Below are 9,535 nucleotides of genomic sequence, written 5' to 3'. Positions count from 1 at the left end.
ACGCCAATGAATCCAGCAAACACTATTTGTAATGTTAGTCCATAGACAAATGGGTGCTCAGAACTGAGGGAATTTTGTTTGAACAATTTCTAAGCAATGCCTCGTAAATAATCACTCAACAAAAAACTTAAGTCCATCATGCATCTATAAAAAAATCTCTATGCAGTGCCCTTCAGATCATTGCTGTTTCACATGTTCACAGAACTGAGTCTCTCGAAGGTCTCAACTGGTCGCTCGGAGGCCATAGGTTAGCATGAAGGTCTAAGGGTTCCCACCTGAATCCACCTCACTGAGGAGGGAAGCAAGAAGAATCCCCTGATCTGGGACCCCCACTTTAAGTTAACTTGGGTGGATCCAGGTAATCAAACCCACCCATCACTCCAAAACGGACTTGAAACAGTAATGGACCAGAGGATTACAACCAGAGGTTGGTTACTCTCTGGCCTTCAAAGGAGGGCCATGGATCCCCTATGATGCTGAAAAAACATAAACAGTTCTTTAATGGCTGATCTTGGCTCTACATGGAAGACTTTAGAATCCCAGCGAAGAATTTCCTAAGCATAGCTCTGTGATGCAGAGTGCGATTGAAATCCTTATTCGTGTCCTGCCCTCATGGAGTTGACCGTCTAGCAGGGGATGCATTGCTAACCGTAAGCAGGTTGCCAATAACCAACTCCCGGGAAAATGGGGAAGACACCAGATCGTTGCTTGGCTGAGGGCTCAGAGGTAGGATCGTGAGCCACAGTGGGAAAATTGCTAGTGAAATTATTACTTGAAGCCACCTGAAATGAAGTACCCACTGAGGGCAGGGCTTGGGGGACTGGGCTGGGTCTGTCGCAGAATGGTGTCCGGGGCATGAAGGACACAAGGGTTATAGGGCAGGGTGGCTGCCGATAATGGAACTGGACAGCCAGAGAGGAAAACAAAGTCAAATCATTAGTTTTGTCTCTCAAGGCATGGGCTGAAATCCAGGGCTTAATTCTTGAGAGACTGAGGCACAGAGGCTGAGGCCACTGAGAAATTGCCATGGCAGTGGCAGTTTCGTGACTCCAGGGTGGCCAGGGCAAGGACCTGCTGGGTGGTAAGTCAGCAGATGCAGTGGGACCAGGTCCCCGTATGGTCACCTTGCTACCCACCCTCCTTCCTTGTTGCTGCCCTTTCCAGAGTCCACAGATGTCCACACATTCTGCAAGCTACCTCCTGTCTTTTAAAAAGGGATTGAAATGAAATTCCTTTTCTGTAGAAACTCACCAGAGCCCGTTTCTGTGCTTGAAATCCAAAAACTGGATATTCCATTAAATGCTACAAACATTTAAAAAGACTTAAGGGCATGTAGCAACCGGCCCCCATCATGGGGGTAAGTCATGGGAATGTCCTATCATTTGCCGTAGACTTTATGAACAACTATCTCCAGGGCTGGGCTGCAATCAGGCCAGAAGTTCTCTTATATACCTCCTGCGGGTCCGAGCTTTAGTATGCCCTTTGGTGGACACAGAGGTAGCTGATCCTACCTCTCTCCAAGTGCCGTTTACTCCGGTGAGTAAAATAGACGTATATGTATGAAACTGGAAAACACTCAGTCACCACATAACCAAAGGAGAGGCACCAGGTGGTGGGTCTTCTTTTTAGACTTGGGACTTCTTTTCATTTTACTTATCTTTTTTAAATGTCTCTTATTTTTGAGAGAGAGAACACACACACTCATGAGCAGGGAAAGGGCGGTGGGGGGCGGCGGGGGGGGGGTGGACAGAGGATCTGAGGCAGGCTCTGCACTGACAGCAGAGAGCCCGACGTGGGGCTTGAACTCATGAACCACGAGATGGTGACCTGAGCCGAAGCCGGACGCTCAGCTGACTGAACCACCCGGGCGCCCCTCAGGATTTGTTTTTGTGTGTATTTCAGGACCATTTTATGTGTATACTTGTACGTGGAAGGGATCTCCTATGTGTCAACTCTTAGATTCTCAGAGCTGGAAAGAACTGAAATTCATCTAGCCGGCAAATCATTTATCCCATCTAGCTGTAATTGTACATATCTTCTGAGTCACCTGAAGTGCTTTCTAGAAGAAGGTGGGTGTAAATAAACACCATCAATAAAAAAGAGTAAACGATTCTGCACACGTTTGCTATTCCCTTGCGGAAGAGCCAGGCTGAGCCTCACGAGGCTGGGGAGTTGGGGTCAGAAGGCAAAGATGGGCAGGACACGGTCGCGTAGCAAGATATGACATAGACTCCAGACGATGCAGGTTCCTGTGTGAACCCTGACCCAGCACAGGGAGCAAGGACAGCAGGTGAGGCAGGCTTCGGAAGGCACCCTGTCACCTAGTCAGTGTCTGACAGAGATGTCACTGAGGAAGGGGACCGCCCAGGTGCCAAGGACACGCTGGCAGTGAACTGGAGAGGGAATTAGCAGTGGCAGTTTCTACCCCGAACAAATGGACCCCACAGACTTCCTTTCTCGTTTTTGGGAACACCAGCTGCCCACCTAAGGAAGCATGACCCTCCTGAGGCCTGCAGGACACTGAACCTGGAATAGAATGTCTACCACCATCCCTTCTGTAAATCCCCGCCCCCCCCCATAGTGGGGTTGCAATTGGAAACGGCCTCAAAGTGGCCCTCAGAGCATAAGATAGTAGCTCTGGGTTAAAAGGATTCTTGTATTAAGACATTGTAAACTTTTTTTTTTTTGATGACCTTTTTTCTTTTCTTTCTTTTCTTTTCTTTCTTCCTTCCTTCCTTCCTTCCTTCCTTCCTTCCTTCCTTCCTTCCTTCCTTTCTTTCTTTCTTTCTTTCTTTGATGACCTTTGTTTTCCTTTTTCACAATTAGAGGGAGGAGGAGAATCCTGTTTCCGTTATGGTACAGCCGTCCTTCCTGGTGCCATCAGCAAGGTTTTCCCGTGCCTCCAGCCAACATGAACCCAGTCTGATTTGGTGTGGTTTGCTGACTGCCTAGGCATAGCCCCTACTCCCTCGGGCCGTCCCGGGGAGCCCCCTGCGTACCCAGACACACCCAGAAAAGAAAAGGGCTGCGGAGCAGACGTGCTATCCAGCCCTGCCCTCCACAATTCTCGGATTCAGCTATCCTCAGCAGACGGACTTTTCCAGAAGTTCCAAAAGGCCCACCGGAGGTTTTATTTTGTTTTTCAACAATTACCAAGGAAAAAGAAAAATAAATCAACCGGAGTAAAAGCAGAAATCCCTACTCCCTGAAACACATGCAAAGCAAACAGTGGAACGATACGCACTTTCTTACAGGCAGGACATACCCGGCCCGAGAGCTGTTAAAGGTCCAGAGCTGGTGTAGTTGGCCTGGTGGACATTTTCTTGAGCTCTGCGCAATTCCCCACGCCTGTTCTTCGTTGAATAGACTTGCTCGTGAATGCAGGTCTTGAAATTAAAATATATGCATCCCAAAGGGCAACTTTCAAATTACCTAGTCAGGGTGTTACACAACTACTGGTTTTCAACAAGCCGAGCTGAGGCTGCTCAACGCCAACCCGGTGCTGTTAGGATGGCTCAGGCCTGTAAACGGTCGGCTACACCCAGAATGCCTGTAACTGGTAACTCAAGTCCCCAGATTGTTGTTAACGACCACTGCGTATAGTCCAGGGACAGCACCAGGAGGGGGCTCGTTTAAAACTCTCCAAAGACGTCCTTTGTTAAAAATGTATTCTTTAAAAAAATTTTTTTCTTTAAACATTTATTTATTTTTGAGAGACAGAGCACGAGCAGGGGAGGGGCAGAGAGAGAGAGAGAGAGAGAGAGAGAGAGAGGGAGACACAGAATCCAAAGTAGGCTCCAGGCTGTGAGCTCGCGTGGAGACTAACACGGGGCTCGAACCCACAAACCGTGAGATGGTGACCTGAGCAGAAGTCGGACAGTTAACCGACCGGGCCACTCTAAAAATCTATTATTGTAAAAGTCTGTGGGGGGTGTGTGTGTGTGTCGTGTGTGTTTAAATTTGAAGTTTCCCTGGTTTTCCAGTAACGAATTTCTCTTCCAAGGCATACCTAAAAGATCACCTCTCACGGTAGGATCCATTAATACAAAAACGGGTCTTACAAAATACATAATATGTCATTGGAGAAATCCTAAAAGATTAGCTACGTGCCGACGATATTTGTTCACTGGGTAACAGGTGTGAGTTGGGGTCTGGGGGTGAGGCTCGGCAGTAAGTGACTAAGGTGGGATGAGGTTGTGCCCCAGGCGAGTGAGTGGCCTCACGTCACTCCCAGGCTTGGGATGAGACCAGAGCAGCTGAAGACGGAGGCTGGCCCGGGGAGGCACAGAGGCAGGGGTGCCCGGCTCCTGCCGGGAAGGTGTGAACTGCGTGCTCTGCCCCGGCCCTCCAGGTAGAAGCAGGAGGGGTGCAGAGAGAGGGGCTCTTCCTGAAACGTTCTGGTCTGCGTGGTTAAGAGGCAGCTTGCTCCAGACGCTACCTTCATACGCTGCGTAGTCAAAGCACATGTGGCAAAATGGAGTCCGCTGGGCACGAAGTCTCCAATGTTTACATTTGAGGAAACTTCACATTTGAACACTATTTCCCAAGTCATACTTTCCCCTAAGACGGTGGGGCCTTGGGACGGAAAGGGGGAGAGAGGAAAACTGGCTGGACCGAACTGCAGGGAAATCTAAGACTGTTATGGAAGAACCACAGAGCCTTCCAAGCTTTGAAGTGTACCAGCTGGGGAAGATGACGCCTCAAAATGGGATCAAACATTTCAAGTTCAAAATGAATGCTAGACTTACTGGAAGCTGAACTTACAAGCTTAAGAAAGACTGGGTCTTGTAATTTCCTAATTTTAATAGATCAAATACTCCTTTAAAAATATGGCCCAGCTGATGGGTGCCTGGGTGGCTCAGTCGGTTGAGCATCCAACTCTTGATTTTGGCTCAGGTCACGATCCCAGGGGTTGTGGGATCGAGCCCCATGTCGGGCTCTGCCCTGAGCATGTAGCCTGCTTGAGATTCTCTCCCTCTGCCCCTCTGCCCCTCTCCCCTGCTCACATGCTCTCTCTCTCTCAAATTACAAAATAAAAAATACAGAGTCCAGCTGAGTCACGTAAGGCCCTGTGGCCCTGCCGTGCCCACAGGGAACTGATGGGGTGTGGGGGAGGGGCAGGAACAGCTTCCTCCCACCCCATGTCAGACCCTGAAGGCCAGTTCAAAAGGCCTGACTAGGAAGCTATTTTGGAATTCTCATCCAAATGAGCCCCAACCGAACCCACATCAGAGCTCTCAGCTGGAGCCCGGGGCCTAACTGGCATCTAGCAGACAGCCCGCTGGGTTCACAGCCCCTAGGAGGAGCCCTTGTGGTAACTGGCCTCCTTCACTTTCCTGTCACAGGCCCTGGAACTGATTAGCAGGACATGAGTAATTTACCCATTAGACCACCTCAGAAGCAGGTGGGGTGCAGAAAGCAGTGGGCAGAGACAAATAAAAGTCTCCATTTTCACTCTGTGAAGGCAGCACTTAGGCGAAATGAGGGGGTTTTTAGCTGTCTTTGAAATGAAACCTGGGAGGACCGAACTTCAGCCTTTTTGTTGGCAAAGGAAAGGCCTGTGGCTGCCTCTGTGCTCCCACCCCTACAATTAGGCCAGAGGCCACGCTGCTTCCTGAAACGAGAGCTGCAGTTTAGGCCCTAGCTCCGGGCCGGACACGTCTGCCACCGTGGCGTGGGAGGGACAGGACAGCTCACTGAGGCAGCACGGGGAGAGTGTGCAGAGATGCCGGTGGGCACGGCACTGGCCCCGCTCCAAACCCGGGGGACCCACGCGGCGCTGCTCCCGGAGAGTGGTCCGGGCGGGGTCCCCGGGCGCCATCTGGAAGGTCGGCGAGGCCGACCCGAGGGCGAGCAGGCTCTCCGGTGCAGTCCCAACACCAGGAGCCCCGAGCAGCCTGCCAGGTCATTCGTTTCCTCTTCTAATGGGAATACACCCCCAACCTGGAATAAAAATACGTGTGTTCAAAGGTAGGGCCCATTTTCCCAGCCTTCTTTCATCGCCCTGATGGTTGTTCCAGGGGATGGTGAGCGTGTTGCCTCCTGGCCGTCCCCTCACCCGTGCCAGCCGCCACCTGCACCTTTAATGGCGTCAGGAGGGTCCAAAATGCTGACATCTGCTCCTGAAGTTGGTTTTAAGTGCTTTCTCAGAAAAGCTAGTGGACTGGCTCTTCCTGGAACGTCATTTGGAAAATGCTTGACATTTCTATAGCAGGGCATTCGCTCATTTAGGAAAAACTTAGGAAGAGAAAGTAAGGACGGGACTCCTGCGCCCCCAGCCCTCCCAGTAACAGGGACAGCTCTCTGCCTCGACTTTTGGACTTTTGCTGCCGTCACGTTTCTACAAGAGGAAGGCAGCTTTGGCCAGCGACTGGGTGCTTGACGGCCCCAGCTTTTGTCCTCAAACTTAGTTCGGGCTCTTAAATTGGCACACTTCACTTTCCTTTCTCTGTAATGACTAACCTGCAGAAGAGCAGGAAAACTTTTTTATTAACTCGAGGCAATTATGATGGTGCGCCCTATGAGCCATCTAACGCAGTCAGTTAAAGTTTCTGACCAATGTAGAGCAGGGAAAGGGAACTGGGGGGATGGAATCAAAGAACCACGGCGGGGGTGGGGGTGGGGGGGGACTCTCTCCTGCACACATGTGTCCTGCTCCACAGTGAAATTCACAGGGGCCCTGACCTTGAGTCTTGGTTTAATCTTCATTTCTAAACTGCTTCTTGGGAGACAGAGGCAAAGGGGCCTTCAAAAGAACAGCTGAGCAGACAGAACTGGATGCAGTCACGGAGCCACAAGCAAAACGTCAGGGGAGCGGGCAGCTGGAGGGAAGCTGTTTCCCTGGGGGTGGGTGAGAGGGCCTCCCTATCCCTGGGGTCGCCCGCACGTCCCGCTTTCCCTGTCCCTTGGACTGTGACTCCCCTTGGGAAAGAGCTCAGGGGCACCCCCACAGAGGGCTGGAAAATGCACTTTTTCTAGATCATTCCTCACAGCTTGTGTCAGCCTGCATCCCACTGTGCGCCCCTCGGCTCCCTGCTGACCGAGTGCAGTTCCTAAACCGTTGACCCTGCCCTTCCGTGTGTGACCTTCCACAAGTGCCACACTAGAGTCCATTAGACTGTATCACTTTTCCCAACCAGGGGCGCCCTCGGAAGCCTCATGGAACACTGGGAAGGTGCAGGCGGGCCCAGATCCGGGCGCTCTTCTGTTTGTCCTCCCCCTCAACCGCTTCCCTCCACACGGTGTTGTCAACTTGGAGCCCAGCTTGGGTTTTCCAGAACCGAAGTGCTGACAGGCTATTTGTAGACCCTGAGGATTATTAACCTATGATGTGTTCATTTGAATTTAAACTAGACTGCAGAGTTGCCTCAACTCCAGCTGGTTTGTGCTCCAAGCCCAGAGTGTGGTGGGCAAGCATCAGAGAACGTGCGCTCCAGTTCATCCAGCACGAATTACTCACGTTTGCTCCGCACGCAAAATTCCAGGACCCCCGAAAGTCTCCTCCCGCTTCAGGCCCAGGCTCAAGGGCCCATATACCACGTTATCTGAGGCAGGTCCCTCCGCGTGCTTCTTCAGGAAAAGCTCCTCGAGGCTGGCACCCCTCGTTCTGAAGACCGAACTTAAGAAAGAATGCCATGACTCCCACACACGCAGCAAAAGATGCAGATGTTGGGATAGGAAAGCACCATTTAACACTCCCCCTCCTAAAGCGGAGAGGAGGGAAGCCTGTGTTGGCGGTTGGCCCACAGTGATTCGAAAATCCAACCAAGCTCACGCCTCCAGTGCCCTGGTGACAGCCAAGGCCTGCTCCCAGGGAGTGACTCCCAGCGGCTCTTCGTCTGGAGCTGTTCTGGACAATGCCCTTAACACTCCTCAAATCCCCCTTGTCTAACTGAGAAAGACCACAAGGCAAGACTTTAAGACTCCTAGAACCCCACTAGGAATATCCTGAAGTCTTTCTAAGTCGTCTTCTTCTTCTTCTTCTTCTTCTTCTTTTTTTAGTTTATTTCTTTATTTTGAGAGAGAGGGCAAGAGAAAGAGCATGCATGAGCAGGGGAGGGGCAGAGCGAGAATCCGAAGCAGGCCCTGTGCTGTCAGCACAGAGCCCTATGCAGGGCTGTATCCCACCAACCATGAGATCACGACCTGAGTTGCAATCAAGAGTCTGACGCCTAACTCACTGAGCCACCCAGGCGCCCCGTCTTTCTGAAGTCTTTAAGAAGTCTTACAGCCACCTTGGGATTGTCACCCTGAGGCCACACTCTACAGAGGGTGCCCCGGATTTGGTCCATCCTGAAGCTATTTCTTCATGAGAAATGTCTTCATGAGACACTTTAGGTGAGAGACGATGGCAACACCTCAGGATGTTCTGGTCCCTTTCTTTGTCCTCTGAGCTCTGCTCTGCACCTTGATAGAACCGCCCCTAGCCCATCCCTCTCTCCCTGTAGTTTCTCCTGGGCAGCTAAAAGAAGCTGGTGGTAGTATGTTCCATCTTCTGCCTGGTGACCCCTCAGCCAGACCCTTGCGTCCATTGGGTATCCTTTCCATTTTCCATGTGACCACAGGCGACAATGTTGCCAAGCTTCCCGTGCAGCCTCCAATATCATGTTCCTCACTGCCCTCCAAGCTCTCACAATGGTCTCTCTGAAGTCCTTCCAGCTTTTATTAACAATCCTCTCAAGGTCCTCCCAGATTTTGCCCAGCGTCTCATCCCAAAGCCGAGGCCATGTGTTAGCTTTTTGTTATGGCAGCAACCCAATTTTACATACCATTTTTTTTTTTTTTTTTTTTTTTTTTTAGTAATCTCTACACTCAACCTGGGGCTCAAACTAAGGACTCTGATATCAAAAGTTGCATTCCCTTCTTTTTCTTTTTTTAAAAGTCTATTTATTTATCTTGAGAGAGAAAGAGAGAGAATGAGAAAAGGAGGGGCAGAGAAAGTGGGGTAGCGGGACAGAGGACCCAGAGCAGGCTCCAGGCTGACGGACGGCAGAAAGCCTAACGCGAGGCTTGAACCCACGAAGTTGGACGCTTAACTGACTGAGCCACCCAGGTGCCCTGGTACCAAATTTTATTCTAGTTATCTATTGCTGCATAAGAAATCACCCCACAATTTAGTGACTTAAGACAACAATCATTTTTATGGTCTTTCCCAATTTTATGGGTCTAAAACCTGGATAGAGCCCACTCGGTGATATGTTTTTCCCTCCATAGGGTCAGTCGGTGATATTCAGCTGATGAGTGGGCTGGCCAATGGGACCAAGATGGCTTTGTTCACATAGCTGGCACCTTGGTGGAGGTGGCTGGAAGGCTGGGCTCAACAGAGACTGTCAAACACAGTCCTTACATGTGGCCTCTCCAGCATGGCTGTCAGAATACTCAGGTGTGTCACATGGCAGCTCAAGGCTTCCATATTGTTCCTAGAGACCAAAAGCTGCCATTTTCATAAGGCTTGGACTTGGAAACTGGTATAACATCACCTCTGCCATCTTCTAGTGGACAAAGTGGTCCACTCACGGGGAGAGGACATAATCCT

The sequence above is a fragment of the Neofelis nebulosa genome, chromosome 8, assembly GCF_028018385.1.
Source record: "Neofelis nebulosa isolate mNeoNeb1 chromosome 8, mNeoNeb1.pri, whole genome shotgun sequence".
Classification (NCBI taxonomy): domain Eukaryota; kingdom Metazoa; phylum Chordata; class Mammalia; order Carnivora; family Felidae; genus Neofelis; species Neofelis nebulosa.
This window is presented reverse-complemented; position numbering follows the sequence as displayed.